General features: G+C 41.1%; 1 protein-coding gene across 1 annotated transcript in view; it reads left to right on the forward strand.

Annotated features, from left to right (window-relative positions):
- The first annotated feature begins 6,605 nt into the window (after positions 1 to 6,605).
- The window catches only part of DPP10 (dipeptidyl peptidase like 10), a 542,405-nt gene continuing 523,676 nt past the window's right edge, over positions 6,606 to 25,334 (forward strand). Inside the window, exon 1 of the mRNA XM_083408081.1 lies at positions 6,606 to 6,863. The gene's annotated coding sequence lies outside the window, so the exon portion shown is untranslated. The remainder of the gene's footprint in view (positions 6,864 to 25,334) is intronic.

Consider the following 25,334-nt stretch of genomic DNA (forward strand, 5'->3'; position numbering starts at 1 on the left):
TGAAGTAAAGTTACTTGTATGTGTTTGGATTGTAAGGATAATGCTAGTTCCAAGACCAGCAGAATGCAAGTGCCGCTGCAAGCCTCTTTAGACATTAAAATAAGTCTGGTGTAACAAGATTAATTAAATTGCTAATCGTGTGGTGGTGGCTTTTAAATACTCAGCATGTTCACATTGGAAACGTTCTGTCGTTTGCCATTATGTGCCTCCCAAGGATCACCTAGTTCATCTTTCTCTTCCCTGCAGTAATGAATCACAGAGATTCATAACCAGGCCCTTGTGCTTGTTCATTAGCCAACTCTGAGGTTACAAATGTGATAGGAAATATTGAACTGCAGGGCTGACCTTCAACTGTTTGCCTTGAAATAATAATACTTGACATAAATACATTGCAATCCATGGATTTTGGAAATCTGTACAATTGGCATTAGGGTTGCAGTGCAACCTCTGAGTGTCCTACGCACAGTATTATTAATGACACCCCAACTCATTGATTCCTACGTAATTTTTAAAGTGTTCCATCTCTTTCAGCTAACACGTGCCCCTGGACTTTATTACTAATGGGATCTTGCCCTGTTATGGACTTCACTCCTTTCTCAGTTTGGGACTGCTTCCATCAAAGCCTTTGCTCTTGCTATCCCCTCTTGCCTTTGCCACTTTTCAAAGCTGATATTTTCTCATTTTCTGAACACCCAGCTCTCACAGCATACCCCCTGACCCAATGGGCAGCTAGATGATTCAGTAGGCATTTTTCAGTCGCTGAAGCACAAGTTGTGACTTTTATTGCTGCAGCGGCCACATTAGCCTGTGTCATAGAAATGGACACGACTGCCGTGATTCTCAGAATGTTCTGTTTCTTCCTTTTAATTTTAGCTCTGCTAACATGGTGATGGCCTCTGTTGCTTCTAGGACATAGTGACATACTGTATTTTTCGCCCCATAGGACGCACCTGCCCATAAGGTGCACCTAGTTTTTTTTTTTGGGGGGGAAATAACGGGGGGAAATTTATTTTTCCCCCAGGCACGGGGCTGGGGCAGGGGAAGCCTGAGCTTCCCTGGACCCCAGCCCCCAGAACAGGCAGCTCTCTGCAAGCCGTGGGAGCCCAGCGCCGGGCTCCCACCACTTGCGGAGAGCTGCGCGAAGCCTGGAGAGTCCGAGAGTGACGGCGAAGTTGCGCGCAGCTTCGCCATCTCTCTTGGAGCTTAAGCGGCTGGGGGCGGGGGAAGCCCGAGCTTCCCCCGACCCCAGCACCCAGAACGGGTCCCAGAGTGATGGCGAAGTTGCGCACAGCTTCGCCATCACTCCCGGAGGTTGCGGGGTGGGGGTGGGGATAGCTTCCTGAAGCCTGGAGAGCGAGAAGGGTCGGTGCGCACCGACCCCTCTCGCTCTCCAGGCTTCAGCAAAAGCCTGCATTCGCCCCATAGGACGCACACACATTTCCCCTTCATTTTTGTAGGGGGAAAAGTGCGTGCTATAGGGCGAAAAATACGGTATTTCATGGAATACAATGAGTTGAGAAGATCTCCCTTTAGATGTTGGGGGGGGGGGGGTCCCCTGCCATGGGCTGAACTCTGAGTACCTGGTTCTGATGATGACATGTCCTTTTCCCCTTGCCCCAAAAGACAGCTTTTGAGCTTTTCTCAAGTCATCATCTTTGTCCAGTTAAATCTTTTTTTTTTTTTTTGGTACTCTGCACAGCCAGCCTCTAAAAGATGCAATTGCTCCTGGGATGATTCCTTTTGCAAGACTGGGTATGAGTCCAAAAAAGCTTGATGAAGAAGAGGATCTGTACAGTTAAAGCTATGGTTTTCCCAGTAGTGATCTATGGAAGTGAGAGCTGGACCATAAAGAAGGCTGATCGCCGAAGAATTGATGCTTTTGAATTATGGTGCTGGAGGAGACTCTTGAGAGTTCCATGGACTGCAAGAAGATCAGACCTCTCCATTCTTAAGGAAATCAGCCCTGAGTGCTCACTGGAAGGACAGATCCTGAAGCTGAGGCTCTAATACTTTGGCCACCTCATGAGAAGAGAAGACTCCCTGGAAAAGACCCTGATGTTGGGAAAGACTGAGGGCACAAGAGGAAGGGGATGACAGAGTACAAGATGGTTGGACAGTGTTCTCGAAGCTACCAACATGAGTTTGACCAAACTGTGGGAGGCCGTGGAAGACAGGAGTGCCTGGCGTGCTCTGGTCCATGGGATCACGAAGTCGGACACGACTAAACGACTAAACAACTAAACAACAACAACAAAGAAGAGGATCTATAGAAGGTTTACCTCTCAAAGATAGGATTAACTGGGAACTTAACATGGAAAGCTTCAGAGTGATTTCCAAATAAATGTTTGTATACAACTATAGAGTTGGAAGTCATTCAATACAAACCCTTCCTTTGAAACATCTTCCAATTGGCTACGCAGTTCAGACCACAGTGTTTAGGGCCACAAGCAGGGAGCAGAGAGGCTCCACAGGTATTAGTAGCACCTTTGGCTTTGGATGAGTGACTCTTGTAAGTGAACCACACCACCACATGCTGTGTAGGGGAGCCGAGAAAAAGCATCGCCTGAAGTTTCTTAATAGCTCGGTTAAGAGATGGCTGAGATGTTGAAGTTGTATATTTAATGTAATAAAAAATGAGTTTGGCAACGTTTGGTGAAAAAGATAGTAGATAGTGCTTAAAGAGTTAATGTGCTTAAAATTGCTGAGGCTGTCACAGTAATTAATGTTCCCAATAAACATGCTAATTAGTTGACATGGAGAGAAATCTTCCAGGGAATGTGTTGGACCCTTTCATATTATCCTGAATGCAAACACTACCTTATCATATCCTTGCCATTGAACATTACCTTTACATCATTTCTTGGGTTTAGACACTTGTTATTGACTATTCACAGAACAGCAAAAAGACTTAATAAAATCTGACAGTAGGCTGCTTTTCCTGCCTGCATAGATTAAGTGTGTACCGTGTTTGCATTTCAATTAGCTAAAACTAATTGAATAAATATTTTACTTTTTAGCACCTTATTTGGCAACTAGCTTGGAGGATGAAAGAAATCTCTGACCTGGAATTACGTCCTGCTTTTAAAATAGATTATCACAAGTTTATTCTGTTACATATGTGATTTTTTAAAAAAATGTTATGCATGCGTGTGTGTGTGTGTATTTATTTATTTGAAAATATTTTAAAAATATTTACTAATCTAGAAAAATACAGTTTTGCATTACCTATTTGCTTTGGAGTTGTTTAATATTATAAAGAGCATCAATTTTATTTTTATTTTTCAAGTGCTCAAAATGGGTGCCATGTATCTTTCTCTCACCACCCTCCCCATATCTACTTGATTTCCCATTCTGGTTTTTATTGTTTCTTCTGACATGTCCATCCATTCTTGCCTAAGACTGTGATTGTTTTGAAGCAATGGCTTAAGCAAAAATATAATACCCCACAAATCAGTATAATTACTGAGGTGGCTTCTTACATTCTTTGATCCCCGCCTCCTCCTTGTTGCCTCACCTCACTGTTCCTAATTTGTAAAGAAAAATACTGGGATGACAGAGTCACAGCTTGTACTTATCTGCTTTTTAAGAAGCATTGACAATTCCTTCAAGGCATCTGTGGTGCCAGATTCATTGCTCTGGCCAACCTGAGCCACATCAGTATGTGCAGGTCAGTGGCTTCTCCGATGGAAGTGTATTTACAGTGGTACCTTGGGTTAAGTACTTAATTTGTTCCGGAGGGCCGTTCTTAACCTGAAACTGTTCTTAACCTGAAGCACCACTTTAGCTAATGGGGCCTCCTGCTGCCGCCGCGCCGCCGGAACACGATTTCTGTTCTTATCCTGAAGCAAAGTTCTTAACCTGAAGCACTATTTCTGGGTTAGCGGAGTCTGTAACCTGAAGCGTATGTAACCTGAAGCATCTGTAACCTGAAGCGTATGTAACCCAAGGTACCACTGTACATCATTCTTAAAATCTGTACAGATTGTATTTCTATTTTATGCCTCTTGACAAATGAGGAAGCCAAGGATGGTCTGTAGTGGTTTGTGGGATGGTGGTGTTCATCTGGCTTCGCAAAGCCATGCCTCATGGCAGGTTACCAAGTGGGAAGGACAAGGCAGCGGGGAGCTTGGTGCAGCACTGGATTGCTCTGCTGCTACACCTGCCCTGTGCCAGACTTCTTGCTTCCTCGCTTCCTCACTTCCTCGCTTCCTCACAGCCACCATAACAAGCAGTGGCATACAGCATTGGGAAGACAGGTGAGCAACACCATCCCACCTACAAAGGTCTGACAGCCACTAAGAATTATTGTATTAAATTCCCAATTAGAGATGGAGAAAAAAATACAGTGGTACCTCTGGTTATAGACTTGATTCGTTCCGGAGGTCTGTTCTTAACCTGAAACTGTTCGTAACCTGAGGTACCACTTTAGTTAATGGGGCCTCCCACTGCTGCTGCGCTGCTGGCACACAATTTCTGTTCTCATCCTGAGGTAAAGTTCTTAACCCAAGGTACTCCTTCTGGGTTAGCGGAGTCTGTAACCTGAAGCGTCTGTAATCCGAGGTGTTTGTAACCTGAGGTACCACTGTAATTCTTTTCACATTTTTATGAGAACCCTGCCCAATTTGTAATTTCTAAACCATTATAGGAACTGAAACACAGCTCTTCTCTAAATTTTGCAAAGTAGTTCTCTGTCCAAAGAATTCCTATAGAAATGCTTACTTATGATGTGAAATGTGCTCTAGAAGATGTGTATATTCATGAAAGTAATGTACAAAAATGCACTTTATTAGCCCCAGCATGGAGTGCATTTGCAGTAATCCAGGTTTGAGGAGAAATGCCCAGGAAAACACGTATCATTTTTGACGCAGACTTTCATTTAAAAATAAAATAAAATAAAGCAAATGTATGTTGACATGTGGCAAGCCAAATTTAAGACTGGAGAAAGACAAAACACAGAAAACCTTAAAATTATAGCTTCATTCTTCCCATCCCAAAATTATTTCTTTGTTCTAGGCAAGCTAATTGGCCTACACATAAATGACCTGTTACCAGTGCTTTTTTTTCTAAAAAAAAAATGGTTAGGGGTACTGTCATTTATCTGCTCAGATTGAATTACTGCCCTTCAATGAGGCCAAACTTAGATTCACAAAATGTTTAGGAGTATGCGTACCCCTGCGTTCCCCCAGAAAAAAAGCACTGCCTGTTACCTTTGCTTGTCAGCATGTGGAAGGGGAATGAATGTGCTGAATCTGTTAGACTCATTCACTGATGAAAAAAATGCATTGTACATAATTTCTTTGGACTTTCCTGCCTCACTTTGAGGTGCTTTGAAGAAATTCCACTTTGGCTTGAACAAGCCCAAACTTCTCAGAACGGCCCTGCTTTGGTACTTGATTTGGGATTCATCCAAATCTTTTGCACATTCCTAATTTATAGAGCTTTAGCATTTGCTCTGTCACCCAGAACACTACTGCACCTTTCTTTAAACAGAACTACTTAAAAACATTTATAGGAAGGTCAGCAGGGGTATAAATGTTATTTTATCCTCACTCCCAGAAAGCATATGTTGAGATGTATCCGGCATCTAATATCTTATTTCAAGAGTTTTAATGGGAAAGGTAAAAGCAGTTTATTTTAACCCCTTGCACCGATATGTCAATGCAATGGAAAATATTTGTAGCATTAAAATGTAAATTTGCTTGATGGTACTTGTTATGGATTTCCGACTTGTTCAGAAGTAATTATTCTGGAATACCTGCAATGTAATCAATACCTAGTGGTCTGAAAATAGGAGTGATGACAGTGATTTGGTTTTGCTGCATTTGACAGGACTGCAGTCTATTCTCATACCTTTTAAAAACATCATTTCTGAGATAGCAGTAGTGGTAATAGTCATATGGGCAGAATAACAAGTGGCGGAAGGTTAACGAATCTCTGTGAACCAATAAAGTATTCTGATGAGCTGATAAATCGAATGAGTAACAGAATTCTCTGGAAGCTAGCCCCTAACTTGGAAAATTACTTGTCATGGCAACAGGCAGGTATCACTGCTGAGATTACAACCTTGGAGCAAAGAGATTGATCTAATTTGCACAATGAATGAGTCTTACTTATAGGAAATCTATAGGCAGTTGGCAGTGGTGAATGGTTAAGAAATATAACTAGTTCAGACCTAGCAAATCTTTTTCAATTCTAAATTAAGAAGTAAGGACATTGTTTCCAGAAAATGCAGTGTGTGGCAATGTAAAGGTCAAAATATATTTTGCTTCTCTTTGGGGAGGCTTTTATATAATCTCCTGTCCCCTTCATTAAACTGCACGTGAGGCCATTCAAGAGTTATCTGTCCTGATTTTTAGAGAGGACGTGACCTTCCTTATGGTGGAGCAAGGTACCATGGGAAGGAGAACAATTACCTATTCTAGTCAGGTTCAAATTAAGACCATTAAAAGAACGTTTTATTCCTTTTAATACTTATTTCTGTGAGCATGAAACAGGGCTTAAAGCAAGGAAAGGACCATCTGAAAAACTAGAAAAAATGATTAAATATAGAAATAGATTGTGCTTGTTTGTTTGTTTATGCTTGATATTTTTACTCCACTTTTCAGACTATCATCATCTCGCAAAGCAGATCATGCAAGAAAAGGAAATGAGACAGGCCCTGCCATGAGACTTGATACTGAAAAAAGACACACAAGAAAAGGGAAGATAGCAAGGGGAACACATATTCTGATCAAGGGTCCACAAATTGTTTCTTTACAAAGCTCTTTGCTGACCATTCTCCACCTCTGGCAATCATCCTTTTGTCCATTTGCAAATGTATTCAGAACTTCCAGTGCAGTAAAGGAGAGGAACCTTCCTTCCAGGTAAGGCTACCTAATTCAGCTTCTATTGACTTTTTCCATAGTACACCATTTACGTTGACACGTAGCTTTGCTAATATAAAAACCCCCATCACATTTCTTTCCACTGTTTTCTCTATTATTATACCTAATATATTAAATTATTTTGGAGCTCTTCATAATTCCTTTTGGATTTTGTCACCCTGAACAACTTGGTGTCATCAGCAAACTTGGCTCCCTCACTACTCAGCCTAAATCCTAGCATCATCATTCCTCAGCTTTTGCCATATGCTGAAGACACACCTTTTTATCTTGTCCGTTGTCAGCTGAGGTAGTTTGTTTTATGGGGCCCATCTCTTTTATTGAACTTGGACTGTTCTGTTCCATCTGGAATGGTTTTACTTGTTTCATAATTGTAATAGTTTTATCTTGCTTGGTTTTTTTAAAAAGATTCCGTATTATAGTGTTGTAAGCCACCCTGGATTGTTGCAGTGAAGGGTGGGTGAGAAATCTTATAAATAAAAATAAATAAGATTAGAATAGCACATTCCAAAGCTGAGGTGCTATAAAGGTTGAGTTTGTCCTGCTGGCGATATTTATATAACATATTTTATTCATACATATACAAACACACATCACAACGAATTGCAGCTGCAGGACTTTTATTAAACAGCAGCAAAACAGGAGTTAACAGAGATTGATGACCTTTCTGAAAACAAAGCAAACACAAAATGTAATGAATATTCTTTGGAAAATGTTGCAATCTCTCACATGAAGTAGCATGAATTGAGCAGGTCCAGAACTGTTTCCGAATAGAATAATTTACTATAGAAATATGCTAAACAAGATCAGTCCTAAAGTAAGAGATCCATAATTCTGTTTGGGCCTCTTCATTCACTATACAGATAGAAACAAAAAATGTACTATTTATTTAATTAAAGCATTATCATCCTCCATCTTGTTGAAAAGATGCCCATAATAGTAGGACTGATGGACCTGTCCATTCCATTTGCCCAGTGTTCCTTCCTGCACCAATATTGACCAATTCCCTCCCGCTCCTGGGACTGTAGGCTTATATGATATAGTTTACATTGTTCAATAGATCCCCCTGTTACCCTCGGGAGAGACTTTTTGGAGGATAGATGGGTTGCAGGGCAGGATGGGTTGCCCGAGTTGTTTTCCACTTGCATAACCATTGGATACAAGCTAGGTGACTTTCAAGATGGCTGCAGAGAACTTCTAGCAGACTTACCACCTTATGCTGTAATTGTATACTATTTATTGTACATCTGCTGTGGGGAACAATTTTTGGCTCACTGGGCCAGATCTGACCAAGTCCGTGTAGACATCACTGAGACAGACATGAAAATATGCTGGGAATGTGGGTTTGGGAGAGCACATCTTTGTTTGAGACTCTGTCCTGCCATTCCCAAAATCTCCCTGATACAGTGCATATGGAAGGTATTGAGGTGTCACTGCTGGTGAGTGTAAGTTGATATCTTGATACTGGTCACTAGCATCACATTTCTCCCATAGCATTTTGGAGAGGCAAGCCATTGCCATAGTTGCCTTGCTAATACGCATGTGAAGCTCAGTGTCGATGGAGAGATTGCTGGTTATTGTGGAGTCCAGGTAGACAGCACCATTTACCACCTCAATGCTGATGCGTGGGGTGCTGGCAACATCCTGACTCAGGATGTTGATCTTCATCAGGATGGTGGTAAGGCCGAACTCCCTGCAGGTTTGGGCAAAATGGTTGATGAGTCTTGGAGTGCACTGTCAGGGCAGCATCATTTTCAAACAACATCTCTTGGATAAGAACCCATTGCACTTTGTTCTTGGTGTGGAGATGTGCCAGGTTGATCAGACCCCCGTTTCTCCTTGAATGGAGGTACATACCATCTTTGGTCAAACTGAAAGCATAGGAGAGCAACAGAGAGAAGAATATGCTGCAAGAGAGTTGCTGCAAGAATGCAGCCCTGCTTCACACTGCTGTTTATTGGGAAGATGTCCGAGGATGAACCATCGTACTGGATGGTGCCGTGCCTGTTCTCATGAAAAATTTACATATTTGGCTCTTTCAAGACCAGATGTCATTAGGGGTTTTGTGCATCAATCTCCATTCCGCTTTCATTTATGACATTGCTTTTTGTGCTTGTAACATCAACAGAACGGCTTTGTTTTCTGCAGTGTCATTGCATTTCCAAAGGGACAGAACCAATTCTCTGAGGGATTCTTATGTAGAAAGAAGACACATACATTCATTTTTCTTCATGAAGTACTGATTTGAAGAGCGGGAGATAGAGAGATGGCATACCATATGCAGCTGTGTCTGAAATGAACATAGCTTTCTTGGCTTGTGATTGATAATGGAGTAACACTGTAATCTAATTGGAGCAGAGAATGACTTTGCTGAAAGAGCACTATTGGTTCTGTAAGATCTAAAACCTGGCAGCTGAAATTGTTGGGGGTGCTATATGTTACTCAGCTGGATTCATTGGAAGAAAGTTGAACAACATCACTACAGAGTTCCTTGCAGTTTTACAAATACCCCCAACAAATACTAGGCTAAAAGATATTCATGAGATACCAATTCAGAAACTTGTCAGTCCATAAGATCTCAACCTAAGAGATTCTCCTGTTGCGCAGCCTACCACCTCTCTCTGATGATTAGCTCTGGAAACAGAGATTGCTCCTCACACCTCTGCTCCAGTATGCCTCAAAAGGATGGGTAAATTGAAACTTGCTTTCAAGTGAAAGCAAAGGAATTAGATGCAGTAGATAAATCAAGCACTCTGCAAGGCAAACTAAAAACTGTATATGTTGTATACTATTCTGAAGAGAGCTGAACACAGAATGATAAAAGGCACATGCAAGGGTTGGTGGACAGGCTATTAAAGTTTTGGGATATGTAGCAATGAGGGCTTAAAACAGGGGTGGGGACTCTTCCTGCCTGTGGTTCACATTCCCTCCTAGGCAGCCTTCAAAGACTCACATGCAATTGATGGACAGAGGCAAAAGTGGGTGGAGCAATGAATTCAGTTTTTACTTTTGCAAAGTGGGCTACTTTCTACACACACACTCGTAGAAAGTCCTTAATCCTGTTTTATTATTATTATTATTTTAAAAGTCCGCATACTTTGTTGGGTGCACACTCAGAATCCCTCCAAAGTATGGCAACTTCAAAAATCAATCAGAGTTTGATCATTGGTGATAAATTTGCCTAACAAACGTCCTGTCCCTTCTGTCTCCCTGTACCTGCAACTATAGGGGATGCAATCAAATTATTTGCAGGTGCCAAAGTATGGCTGAGTTTAGTTTGGTGGGTTACAAATTGTGCAGCCTTCGTTTAAGATAAGGCCAAAAGTATACTGGGTGGCATTTAACTAATGTTTACTCAGTGGAGACCCATTGAAATCAATGGACCTAACGTAATCATGTTCATTAATTTCAGCGAGTTTACTCTGAGTAAAACTTAGTTGAATACCATTCACTCAGCTTGTAAAAACTGACAATATACGTATATATTGTGGCAGATGGAAAGCATTTGATGCCTAAAATTAAAGTTTAATTCTCCCTATTCTGTGAAGAAGAATGAGTATGTTACAGTAGGGTCATGATATAGGAAGTATATATGGGAAAGTGTGCATAACTTTTTCATTCTACGGAAATGTATGTGAAAGTTGTCATAAGGTTATATCCATATGGTACATGATTCCAGAAAGACTACATCAGATAAGCAGAAATTATAAATGCTGGAAATGTGAGCCAAGTCTTGGAAGCGACTTCAATAGCTGGCAGTTGTGCACAAGGCAAAACAGTATTGATTTCCGATTGAGAATATAAGAGAGAAACAAAAGCACCACTAGATTTAGAACATGCTTTATTTTTACTGACAAATATATATACATACAGCAACAAGAATAAATATATAGCCATAAGAACAGGTTAACAAAATTCAAGGCCAACAATAATCAGTAATAGCTCAGCTTAAGAGGTTTAAAAGTAAAAGAAAGAAAGCAGAAATGTAATAGATTTGCACAGAATTGGAGTTTTATTCATTGACTAGTGGAACAAAAGGACACCTCCATCACGTGATCATAGGTACTTACTTGATATATTATGTTTGGTTTTGCTGAGACTATAATATTTAATGTAATAGCACAGCTGTAAAGTATGTTTCCTGTATTAATTTCTTCTTGACATTAATACTTAACATAGTATGAAGTTGAGCAATGTGCAATATTTCTCTTAAAAAAATCAAAATCCTGTATGATTTTTTAAAGTATTAATCTGGGCTGCAAGGAGTGAGCTGTCCGGAGACACTTCCGGGTCACGTGGCCAGTGTGACATCGCTGCTCTGGCGAGCCAGAGCCGCACACGGAACGCTGTTTACCTTCCCGCTAGTAAGCGGTCCCTATTTATCTACTTGCACCCGGAGGTGCTTTCGAACTGCTAGGTTGGCAGGCGCTGGGACCGAGCAACGGGAGCGCACCCCGCCGCGGGGATTCGAACCACGATCGGCAAGCCCTAGGCGCTGAGGCTTTTACCCACAGCGCCACCCGCGTCCCGCAGATAAGGGTAGAAGGCCCTAGAAATTTGGGCACCAGTGCCAAAGGGCTGAAGCTTTAACCTCCTGGGCTATCGTCTAAGGTTTCCCCTGGATGTCACCCTAGACGAAGTCCTCCAAAACTCTGGGTATCTGGAGAAGAGATCCTGGGATATGCCTTCCAGGAATGATTGGAGCCACCGAAGTATGGTGCCGTTGCCCTTCATTTCAAGGTGGGTCGGATGGATATAAAAGCTGACATACTGAAAAAGCCATTGATGGATCCAGAATCAATGGGATCTTACCCTCCTTACCAATATCCCGGTGTACACTGTTCTTCATGATGCCCAAGGCAAACTAAAGGTCAAACCTATACACAGATACCTGGGGATTTGTCCTGTTGAACACAGTAGGGCTTACTTCTGAGTATACATGCACAAGATTGCACTATAATGGAACACACCCAAAACCAAACTTGAAATCTAAATTTAAAAAGTTTTAGATTCACAATTTCCTCCAAGCATACCTGGAGCGAGGGTGCCAACAAGTTAGCTTGGCTTTCTGGCTGGTTCTAAACCAAGTTGGTCTTAAAAATGGAAAGCATATATGTATTCTCCCTTTGTCTTCCTTTAATGATAGAATAACTTGCCAACTTTCCTAGGAACAGAAGATTTTATCATTTTATTACAAAACCAGTAAAATGTTATAAAAAAGGGAAGGTGTTATCAAAGGCAAACTTTAAACAGTAGATTTTAGTCTTCGGTGCTTCAACAGAAAACATTTGTATGCATGTATGTGTACAGTTATTTATATATTGTTTATATTTAGTAAGGTTGAAATAATAACATTAGCAGCTTAATTCCAAAATCTAAGTTTGGGTAACTGTTGCATTTTTAAAATGTAGAGATCAGCCAATGCTTCTTTTCCCTATACTTCTAGAGGGTAACCTGACACCTGCTTAAAACCAGCAGAGACTAATCCAATTAAGTGTGCAATCTGCTCCTCATTCTATCTTGAGGCTACCTCCTCAAGTGATTTTTTTTATATCCCCCCACTTTTAGCCATACCCTCTTATTCCTAACCCTTAGCATTCAACCTGATTAAGAGGTGTGATGAACATAAAATCTTGTTCTGTATTTTGTGACATTTTGGTTTACCCTAATTAAAGTATTGCCCAATTGTAAATTGCTCAAGGTGATTTTCTCTGTTGACAATAAACAGTGTCTTTTTTCTTTTAAAAATTATTATTAGAGCAAGATCCCCTTCCACTTAGGGCAGCTTAGGGCTTATAAAATCATATTTTCATTAAACTGTAAGAAACAATTACAAAAGAGGCAGGGTTGGCAGTTTTAGCTTAAAGCAGGTTAAACACATGTAAAATAAAATACCACAACTTAAATAGTACTTTTGTTAAAAAATCTTATTGTGCGGCAAGCATGAATCTGAGTTTGTGCTGTCAGCATACATGTCTATTGCACAACTAATCCATCTTAAAAATTTGTGATGAGTGCACAAATTTTATTATTCTCCTTTTAATGCCCTAGTTCAGCTCATTAATTTTATATCTTTGATGACTGGCTAATGCTTACATTTGTCCTTCTAAATATGTAAATATATGACATTAAGTATGGAAAGTGGTGGGCATTTACATTTAAGGTATGAATAATGGTAGCATGTAATTTTTTTTGATGACCAATGGTTTCTAACAAATAAATTTGACTGACTGACTGGTTGACATAACTGATTAGTCATTTATTAATTCATTCAAAGTCAAGAAAGCAGTCCTAGTGACCTTAGGAAAAAAGTTCTTTCATTTTTTGTGTGTGTCCTCTACTTGTAATGTAAATATTTATAGGTATCCCTAAGAGGTTGGCTAGGTTGAGAGATGGTGACTGGTCTCAACTTAGTGACCTGACTGTATATTCATACTCTGATATCCCAGGTCCTACTCCAGCACTCTGACCACTGCACCACACAACCTCTCCTGCGTGCTTGTTCTTCCAGTTAAAGGCTCATTTTGTCCTTTGATATGTCACCATTCTCAGTCATTCAAAATGAGCCTGAATTGATTCAGCATGTGAAATGTGAGGCTATGTATGATGTGTGGTGCCTTAATTTTAATGCGTATGCACTGGGCTCATGGTGGTTAAGTATAGTAACCTGAGAGCAAGGAGAAGTGTGTATGTTTTAAAGCATGACATTCAATGGTGTTTATCCATCAGTGAAATAGACATAGTTGATGGAACAGGTTACCCCTTTTCCCTGCAGCCTCTGTGCACCTTCCAAACCTGCTCCAAAATTGGGGTGGGGGGAGGGCAGCACAGTAGGCTGTAGATTTCATGTGGTTGAAACCATAAGCATGGCAACTCCAGTGCCCAACTGAGCATATTGACAATTTTTAAAGCCTAAAGGCCCTCTAAAAGTCAAAATAGGAGGAACATTAGGCGAGTGCTTTACTAGGGGATAAATCACAGGAATGAATGATTTTCTTCTCTCTTGCTAAAATGTAAGAAATTAATCTGGGAAAGCTGAATTGGGAAAAGGTTCTGGGAGCTCTTTCAGCTGCATCAAAGGAAAGTAGTATCTTGCTATGACAGGAGGGGATGATTTTCCTTTTTTAAAAAAAATAATAATGGCGGTGGGGAATGCTTACTTTTTGAACATGCCAAGTAAGCATTAATTGGTCTGTGAATAATCGGCTTTTTAAGGGGTAGACTCCTCAGCACATCGTGGGTCATTCAAGCGTGCAAAAGATGTGAGGCAGTTTAATATTATTAATTGCTAGCTAGCTGATTAGATTTACACAGAATTGTCAGTCCTTACAGGCCCAAATAATCATTCCTCGCAAAATAAAATTTACAATGCCATTAAATTTATCCCTAGCAGGTTTTCCAAAGTGAAATCTCCCAACAGCAATAAACTTTTATTGCATGTTTAATTTATTTCTCCCTGAAGTCAGGAAATGTCTCAAAGACGTATGTTGGTGCTCATTGGTATTATTCCTTAAATATACATAAACATATTTAATCTATTTCTTTCATTTTGCTGCATCTCTTGAGATTAAGGCAGCTTCCAGATGTTGCTCCTAGGAGTGATCTAAGTGGGGAAATTGCTCTGGTATTAAAAAATGCCTAATGATCTGCTTCTTCTTGAAGAACTTTGGAGCTACCTTGGCTGCTTGTATGTGATGATATTTCCTTTTACTCCAACCTCTTTGTGTGAATGTGTAATTGCAAACTGTGATGAGAGTGCTCATCATGTAAAAATTGCAGACTGGGAGTGCCTCTAAATTTCTTATTAATAGAGGGAGATATCAAATATTGGTCATACTCAGAACATGCCCATTTAAATCACTAGGTTTTAAGTTGCTTAAGTCCATTAAATTCAGTGAGTCTACTCTGAGTATGTCTTATCATCCATAGTAAGTGTTGGACTCTACTTGGGTTTTAAATTATTATTATTATTATTATTATTATTATTATTAGAATTTATATACAGCCCTATACCTGGAGGTCTTAGGGCAGTTCACAGAATAAAATTGTGCCACCCAAGTTAGCAAGAGCTAGAATGCAGAACAAATATTGCTGATGTGAATTCTCATCCAGCTACAGTGATATACACCATGCTTTAAATAAATGTCCTGCATGTTTACTCAAGACCAAGAAGTCTTTGTTTTGGGCAAATTTGTATCAACAACAATTAAGAATTCTTGCAGAATCTGATTTCTCACAATGTTTTTACTGCTCTGCTACAAATTGCCTCCTGTAATTTCACCAAAATTCCATAATATTAGGTGCAGCATAGAGCAAAATAAGCATTCATGTGATAAATACATTCATGAGATTGCACCTGAGAGTAGAACTGCATGCACAAATACATCTGGTGCTTTAAATTTAAGTGAACAGTGACAACTTGTATGTCCGTGAGTTCTAGTGTTGTGAGAGATGGAGAAAAGCAATGAAGCTGAATTTTGAAAGATTCAGGTCAGAGAAAATAAAGCATTTCTTAATGCAGCACATAGTTCAACTATGGAACTCAGTCCCACAGGAGGCAGTGATGGCCACCAACGTGGGTGGCTTTAAAAGAGGAGTAGACAGATTCATGGAGAAGGCTGCTGATGGCTGTGCTCTGCCTCCACAGCTGGAGGCAGTCATGCTGTTGAAAACCACAGAGGAGAAAGTGTTCTTGTGATCGGATCCTGCTTGTGAGTTTCCCACAGGCTTCTCATTGGACTAGATGGGACACGGGCCTGATCCAGCAGGAGTCTTCCTATGTTCATCTCACTTAGCTGCCTTATACTGAGTCAAACCATTGGTCCATTCTAGCTCACTATAGCCTGCACTGACTGGCATTGTCTCTTCAGGGTTTCCGGCAAGGACTTTCCTAGTCCTACTTGAAGATGCTGGGGATTGAACCTGGGACCTTCTGCATGCAAGGCAGATGTTCTGCCACTGAGCCACTTGAACTTAAATGCATGTCTCTTGTCTCGCTTATATTAAATTGCATATCTCCTTGTTGGGCAGAGGGCTAGAATTGCAGAGCTGGAGGGGACCCCTGGGGTCATCTGATCCACTAGTAATTTTATGCCCACATCATTCTGCTTGCGATCCTGTAAATGTCTCAAGATTAGTGCAGGCTAGATAATAATAAGCTAGATATCTACCAAGATGTGATTTGGGAGGCATTCCCACTTCGCCATGAAGAGTGTCATCTTTTAAAATGGACTCTATTACTAATCTAATCGCTAAACTGAATGCTAAATTGAAACATAAAAATCAGCGGAGGTTTCCCCCCCCCCCCCTTTGAGTGAGGGAATTAATTAGAAAATTATCAGTCAGAATGAACTGAAGTACAAATTGCTGAATTATGTTTGTTATCTCAGTCTTAAGAGTGTTTTAACAGAAAAGATAAAATTAAATGAAGGCAGCAACCCAGTGAAAATCATGTTAGGAAAAGGACGCATGCTAATAGATTTCTTTATACCACAACACAGCTTTTAAAGAACTACTGAAGAAGGCAGAATTATCATCTGAGTAAAGAGCAGCTTTGAAGAGATGCTATCTATGTGGGCTTGCCAACAGACCAGAAAACAAAACCCTGGATTGGTCCAATGTCTTGTTTGGTTTGGTGGGCACATGCCAGAAAAGTGAGAAGGTTGGTCTTGCATCTCACGGCTTTACAACTAGTGTTTCCCCCCCTTGTGGTATGCACTGGTATGCAGAACCAATAACTCCCCTCCTCCCGAGACACTCAGCCTCATGGGGAGCCATGGCATGAACAGAGCCCTGCTTGGGCCCAACCACTGCTGCTGCCTCCCAGGGCTGGTGGAATGTACGAGTGCCACTCCCTGAGGAGTGCAAGAGTGGGCAGCACAGCATCTGATGTGCTTCCCCTATCAGGCTCTGCTTCCTGCTGCTGGCCGTGTGCACCCTGGTTGCCTCGCTGGCGGTGCTCGTGATAGAGTACCGGCACCTTTTTTCTAGGAAAAGACCACCACCGTTTACAGCTACGGGCAGCTTTCATGCTGGGAGTTGATTACAAACTTGGGGTTGGGGGGGAGTGGTAGACCAGATCCAGCACAGATTCAATTCCTGGAATAGCCATGCTAGCTTCCTGGTGAGGTAATGGCCCTCTGAGTAGGAGCCAGTAAGGTAACAAAGGAAGTGGCTCTGTGCAGGGTGACAAATGGGTGGGTCACCCTTCCTCAACTCGCTGGTTGTTAGAAAGACAAAGGCTAGAGAGTTTGAGTTATGTGAGCTCGAAGGTAGAAGCAAGGCTGCAGGCTGGGCAGCTGGTAGACAAAGCTATATACCTGATTTCTGAGGGATTCCAAGGCCATGGCTGTTGGGGAAGCAAGACCCTCTCGCAAGGCCAGGGACTTGGAGCCATGATCTAGGAACCTCAGGAGCTTCGTTAGGCTTGAAATTAGCCTAGTGAACAACCATTGGATTGCAGCATCCCACCTCAGATATGGAAAGGAGAAGAGTTCAGCATTGACCTGTAACTGGCAGGCATTGTGAGTCTCTTGTGGCTGGACTCCTTGATAGTATTAGTATCCATCTCAATAAAGCAGATCCTTCTAGCAGTAAGCTGCTTTTCAGAGCCTGGGCCAACAATGGATCTCAGGGATGTTAGGCTTGAATTCATGTGTGGTTAATCCTGGGTGTAACCAGTAAAAGGACAATGATGGACTAGAGGGACCAGTGGTATAAAGCAGCTTCCCTTAGCCCAGTGTTCCGGATCATTTAATGGTAAAAAACACACTAAACTATGTTCCCTAGGTTGCAGACTTGCAGAAGAACAAACAAGACATAGAGGCATGAGCATGATGCTATAATGCAAGCTTGACTGGTGTGCGTGTGTACATTTGCCCCATAGTTTTTTGAGGAAGAGGGGGAAGGTTGTTACTGTTATTGTTGAGGAGAAGGCACATGGCACAGCATTAAAGAGTTATGTATACTCTGAGCCATTGAACCATTCTTATGTGCCAAAAATCTCAGACAGTTGTACATCCTGAAAATTCCAGGTTACAGGAAGGAGTTGATGATTTTATAACAAATCACATCCACCATGAGTGTGGTGTGTATGGAGAGACAAGTGTTTGCTGAAGGTAATACATTATAAGCCTCTTTTAATCAAACTGTGTTTCTACCAAAGGCACAGGTAATCTGACAAGCATATTATCTTTGCTGGCAGAAGCAGCAACATAGAAAACAGCTCTCATCAACGGAGAGCAAGGAGAGAAATGAGCAGGAAGCAGAATAAATCTTCCATATCTCTTAATATAAGATTCATTTTTTTATTTTTTATTTTACTTTAGTTTGCAGTTGGAGCTATTTAGTACCTTGGAATTTCCTTGTCCTATTTGTCAGAGTTGAAGTATGAATGGCCCTGAACTTTTTTCTCCAGATTTGAACAACCGTTTGTGAGATAGAAAGCAGTTGGCAGCTAAGTGGCAATTCCGGCTTTATTGAGTGGCTTGGCTCATAACTGGCTATTCCTTATTGAATTTCCTGTTAACAAACACAACATGAAAGCACAGCCTCTGAGAGTGTAGATGTAAACTCATTCTCCCATAAAGCTGAGAGGACAATTTACAGCACGCAAAAATAATTTCTGGCATTTTCAATTTTTTTATTCTTTATGCCTGTTTTTGGCACAAGGGGGAGGTCAAAAGGAATTATCTAATGATTGTAGAAGTAGAAAAGAAATCACAAGTTATTGTCCCCACTCATTTTATAGAATTCCTCTAGATTACTTGTTTATTCAGCATTTATCCTTATTTGCTTACAGAAATCTTACAGGCTGCTTAGATTGTGTTCATTTTTTATTGAGCACATTCAGCTAGGTTCTACTTAGAGTTGACCCATTGAAATTAAGGAACCTTAGTCATGTCCACTGACTTCAGTGGCTCTGCTCTGAGTGGAATTAGCATTGAAAAATTGTTCAGTTCACCTCCTTGTCATTTTCCTAAATGAAAAAAAGGTCTGGTTTTGTATGGGTGGGTGTGGATTTGTGCAGTAGGGCAAGGAGGCACTTTAATACACTCTAATTGCAAATGCATTATCACATTTAGGGACTGCCACTTTAATGTCCTGGTAAATATGGGAAAGAGCAATGATGGAGTTATACACCAATTCTTCTTCATAGTCTCCATGCAGTCCTGCATATGGGTTTTGTGCCTGGACAAAGCAACATTTAGCTCTAGAGCTAAACCAGTTGGGCATGGACAGTACTTTCCCATTTAGCTTCTGTCTGCAGCTGCAGTATGGCATGGAGCAATGACGGTGTCCCACACTTCTCCTAGGCTTCTCACTTTAGGCAACTGAAAAGTAGGCAAGAATCTTGTGCACAGGAACATGCATAGGAAGCTGTTTTATATGGAATAAGACCGCTGGTCCATCTCATTCAGTATTGTCTACACTGACTTGAGGTGGCTCTCCAGGGTTTCAGACAGGGAGTCATTTCCAGCCCTACCTGAAGATGCCAGCCATTGAACCTGGGACCTTCTGCATACAAATCAGATGCTTTGCAACCAAGCTACATATTTCTATTAATTTTCTTTTTATCTAAGAAACATACAATAAAAGCTTTAGTCTGTTTGTAGTGATCATCTTCTTTAAAATACACAATTTACCCCTTTAAGCATCCTTTCAGACAACCATAATATCTAAATATCTAATTTTGCCACAACATCATTTAGACATGAAAGATCCATGCTGAACAAGGAGAATCTTGTGTGGGCAGAACTGCATTGGTCAGGTTTCATGGAGGGGTGAGCATAACCATTTTAAGGGAGAAAAGCATCAACTGCTAGTGAAAAACTGACTTTTTAAAACAACAAAAATAAAGCTGCCATTCATCAAATGGAAATGGTCATGCCATAAATTAAAAAGGATTTTTTAAAAGTTAGCTTTCTTTAAAATAAATAAATCAGTGCTCTAGATGGGATAGTGTATCACTGGCTAGAGCCCTGATAAAATAGCATCAACGCTTGAGACTCAACATTTCTTCTTTGGACATCTGCCTAATAAAATAATTGCCTTGTGCTGAGTTATCTAGTGTCTCCCCTCCTCACTGGCACTTCCATCTGTGATCCACAGGACACCCCCCCCCCACCATTGTGCATGTCTTATTATTACTATTTGTTTACTATGTTTTCAAGACTTCTTCCTTGCAGTGATCATTAAATTGCTCTTTAAACTTCCTTGGATTGCCAAATAAGTGTAGCAATTCGATGCTTGAGCCATTTCAAGAGGAAAATTAGGGGCTAATTGGCATGCATGAACTGACACAATTTTTTCCTTTAAATAACTCTCATGCTAAATTATATATATTTTCAGTTAGGGCTGATGCACACGAAGTTCCTTGAGCCTGGCTTTTAAGTTTATGTTTAATTCCTTGTTTAGATAGTGCTCAAGCATTTCACTACTGAGGACAGTCCTACAAATGTGGTTCATGTCTTTATGTTGGCATTCTATCTTCTACTCACTAGTCTTATGCTAGGGCCAACTGGTCTTGGCTCTGACTCAACAGCTTAACCTACCGGTACTTGTCCACCCTATTCCAATGGCTCGTGGGACACATTACCTGCTATGACCTTGGCTAGCTATACACAGTCTTCGCTCTGACTGATTCTGATGCAGCAAGTTGCCACCTCCACACATATCCTAGATAAGCAGTTTCACCACTCTTTCCTGTTTGATAGCCCAGTTCCCCTTGAGTATCTGAAAGTGACATAAGATAGCTATCACAGAGAAACATATGGGACAATGTGGAATCCTACACATGCTTGGGAGTGAAAATGTGCTTTCTGCCCAGCCAGCTAGGACATCTGCCCTTCATTGCAACACACTGGGTGCATTGTACTTATTTGTATGCTGCCTTTCCACAGTGAACTATGCTCACGGTTTGTATGCTTCACTAAGAGTTACAAATGGAAATAATCATAAAAATAGGCACGCACGCGCGCGCGCACACACACACATGTAATATTCTTAAATGCAGAATCCAAAATACACAGCCCTAGATTTCACCCTTCATATTGCACCCTATGTGTGTCTGCTTTTATGCATATACGCCTTATTAAAAAATATGTTCAAAGTGTAGATAGATGGCCAGTTGTACTGGAGATGAGGCAGGGTTGCTTGGAAAGAGAGGAAACATGCTTTTGCTCTACATCTTGTACAGAATTGCGCATGTGGGCAAGAGCTTAGCCAATCTATTTTACAGAGTCTTTGGAATCATACTGCTAACAGATTAACTTGTGCAAGTTCATGAGTATTTAACAGCAAATTGCAGTTCTTAATCATTTGGAGCTTACAGTAATGCAATGAAGCTTCTTTATTTCTGTGGTAAGATTTAGTGATCCTTGGGTCTCTATAGTTTCCAGACTACCTTGAGATTTTGTAGTTCTGGAAAGTCTGGTTCATCAAACATAGTATAATTTTCACAGTCTGGTTTATAAGACATCAGTGGAATAAATCACAAGTGCTGGATGCAGAGATATCTGGCTGAAACGGAACAAAAAGTCAGAAGACACATCAAGACAGTGTGCAAACTGTAGGGAATGTAATGAGAATCACTCTCCTAGATAGACTATGGAAACATTCAAATGAATTTGACCTTGCACTTCAGACTTGTTTGGAGTAATCCAGAGTGGCAATGGGGTCATAGCTGTGTGGATGCACTAGCAGAAATGCAATTGAACTACTTCTAGTTGCCCTGCCCCATCCAGGCAGGCCCGTGGACAGGGTGGGGCAGCCAGGTAAACTTGCCCTGGGTCTTGGAGAGAAAAGCTGGAAGGGGAGCCCTGCTAGGGGCTGGCTGCATTTTTGTTTGAATTTATAACTTTATTCTAACAGGACTCCTGCCCTGGACCTCATGCAAGCTCTGCACAAGGCTGCACCCAAGTAAGCTGCAGAGATGCTGGGGTCTGCAGCTCTATCCCACCACACTACCTTCCTCCGCAAGTAAGAATGAATGCACTTTCCAAATGCCATGGGAAGTAAAGACAGGCAGTGTTAGAGTCTGGACTCTTGAGATAGCTATGTATATCATTTCATTTCATTCAAAATGTGGTAAGCCAGTTCTGCTTTAGGTGAATGCAGTCAAAGGCCTGCCCTGACAGCTGGACTGTTGCGAGGTATGTGCTGGTGTGCTACAATATGCTCCTGTGGTCCAGCCTGATTTGCCAACCATTGCTAATTCTCATCATTAACCCCCATCCCCCAGGACTTGCCGGCTCTGCTTCCCTCCAACTTCCTATTGTATTGTTGTCTTCCCGTTATACTACATTTGTTCAGGAAGCCCACCATTTTTCTCAGCACTGCTGCCCATCTGCTGAATGAATGGGCACAAGCTTCTCGGGTTTGTCAGGACAAAGTGAAGGATGCCTCATAACTGTGTCATCTCTCCTGAGGTAGTGGAGTGGTTATAAATGAGCTGTCCAGTAAAAGGAGAGTCAACCCCATTTACACTTGTTCCCTACCTCATTAGGTGCTACTTTGAGAGCTTGTTTTTGTAACAATAGCTGTCAGGCAACAACAGGATGACTTTGGTTTAAATGTCTGTTTGTAGAACTTACTGGTGGGGGGGAAGTTGTGTTGAGAAGCTGCTCTTGATGTATTGAGACTGCTGAAAAGTTGTGAGGTGAGAAGTACATGAGGATGGCAAATGTGTGGTGTCAAAATTATTGATTAACTATGTGGGGTGTGTATGAATCTCTATCTCTCTCATGCTCTCAGACACGTATGAATGGTAATCCTTGTGCTAGACCACATAAGGTGAATTACAACTAGGGAATAAGTCACACCTTAGAAGTGGAAGGTATTTAATGAAGTGACTTGTTACATTTATTTATCTTTTCACACCATCCCTATAACACTGTGCTGTTCCTAATGGTCTCAAGGCACTTTAACTTGGTCAGCCAAGAGTTAAGGGAATTTGCTAAATCCACAGCAGCAACAAAGAAAAGTGTAGAAAAATTATTAGTGGCTATTATGGGATATAATATAGGGTACCTAGCAAAATGCAGCCTGATTTAATTGACAAAAAGTGTCAGTGAATAAAGAATGCAGATCAATAATTAATTTTACCTTCATTTTAATATTTTAGCCCTAGACAGATTTAGTGCAGGCTGAATGTAGTAAAAGCCTGATTTAAATTCTCTTTCTTTGAAGTGTTATGATGGGACTGTAAGAGATGCTTCTCTCCCTCTCCATATCTCCAAATTCCAATCCATATAAAAACCTCAGAAAACAGTCCATCTGGAAAGAGGCAGATATAACCCTGAACACAGACATTTAGTTCTGCATCTGTCATTGCTGGATGTCTAAATAAAATGGGGAAGCTGCATATAGCTGAACAACCTTGTCAAAAATTAACATGGGGACATGAGCAGATTTTAGATGACTTTTAAATAAGAAGGTGATGTGTGACAGACCTTTTGGCTGCTAAATACAGAACTAGACACCAGGCAGTTTAAACAGAAGGAAATAACTGATGCAGGAGGACAGAATAATGTTTGGTGGTCATTATAACAGGTTCTGAAGCAATCTATTATGTCAGATTTGTGACCTGTATTGGCCAGGCTACCATCTGAGATGATGAGAGTGTTAAGTCTTTTGGGGGGCATCTTCAGCCTTGGGGGAGGGCACCAACCTTCTTTAGGCCCAGGGACACACTTAGATTTTTGAGTGACCACCAGCCTCTCTGTTCACTTTTCCCCTTCCTCCCCTGGATCAAGCCCTTTCTTCTCTTCACTTTTCCAAGGAATCTGGGTAGAAGTCAGATCCAGCAGAACAAACCTGTGCCTTGGAAAACACAGAGGTGAAAAAAGGTGGAAATGAGCACCATTCTTACAACTTCCTCTTCTAGCTCTACGTTTTCCCAGTGAGAATAGGGTAACCACCCTCACCATCTCATGACAAAGGGGACAGTGAGTGGGAGGACTCAGAGTCTTTCTGGGTGACAGGGAAAGACACTGAGGGTGACATTACACTCACAGCCACCATGTTAGTGACACCTGCCTTGGGATAGATGTTTTGATGTTATCCGTGGCAACAGAAGAACCCCATCACTCCTCCTTCCTCAGTGTGCACCTCCAAAGGGAAACCCATGCAACTCTTTTGTGATGCATGTGGAAGCTCAGCAAACTTTCACTTTGCATGTTACGCATAAAGTGTGAAAAGTTGACATGGAAGGGATCTCTTGCTATTGTGTGTAAAATCTGAAACTGGATTTCAAAACTGTGGACCCTGTGCCTAGAGATAAGAGTGAGCATCTGCACAAACAGCAGACCTGCACCACCAAGCCAACCATAGCATACCAGCCACATATATGGTATGGAGCCAACACTGCCTTCCCCTGGGTTTGCAGGGCAAACAAACAAAAACAATTATAAAGCCTGTAATCTCTATGCATAGTTACCTGGAAGTAAGTGCCATTGAACAGTGAGAAATACTTCTAAGTAAACATGCTGGGAATGCCCTGCAAGCCATAGATGGACCACATGTTGCATTTTGTAGGCCATATGCTATACAGGCCTCATCAAAGCAACACTATGCTGACACTAGAAAGCATCTAGAAATGGTGTACCAAACACTCAGGAGTTGTTTTGTCCCTGCACTCTCCTGTTGGACTGATCAGTTCAGCAGAGAACATTGATGAACTGTACTACAGAACGCCAAATTACAGGGTGGGAAATTCAGCTTGCAAAATTTATGTCTTCCTGGACTAGTTTCCCCACCCTGCTCTTTAACGGATATGATGTGATATATATTGTGCCTTACACCTCAGGTTTTGCCTTCTGTTGCATTCTGCAATATTCATCCCAAAGATACTCAGAATGCCATTAAAGATATGCAAGAATCCCAGTAGGAAGTTGAGCTAAAAGTGCCCTGGCTGTAATTGCAGATTGGAAATATTCTCAAGCCTGCTTTGCATAATAGTTCAAACCATCTCTGGGCCTTTGAGTTTTGATGCAAACAGAGCATTAGTTTACACCAAGGCAGAGGCTCATGCTGCAAAAGAGCCTGACAGGTACATTTGGGCTAGGTTATAATGACTGCACAGAATTGAATTTTAGTGCTTGCATTGTGTTTATGTATATGAGCATGATGATTTAGAGCACCAACATCCTGCATTTGTCTTATTATGAGTGTGAATATGAGCTTTGGCTTTTTATGCAGATGAAAAATAATCACCTGTCTTGTACACCTTGAATAAATCATCCAACCAGAACTGCTATTGATGTTACATTGTCTTGCGGTTGTTTTGAATGTCAAAGTGAAGTTAGTATGAAAACAATTTTTATTCCACCCATTACCTTAATTCCTTATCATGGTAAAAATATTCTCTTCAAGCTCCCTGCTCCCCACTGTCACTTGTGGATTTGTCAACATACAGCCATCACTTTACTTCCTGTTACAGTGGTACCTCTGGTT

Source organism: Podarcis tiliguerta (genome assembly GCF_965153285.1).
Source record: "Podarcis tiliguerta genome assembly, chromosome: 1".
In the NCBI taxonomy this organism is placed as follows: Eukaryota; Metazoa; Chordata; class Lepidosauria; order Squamata; family Lacertidae; genus Podarcis; species Podarcis tiliguerta.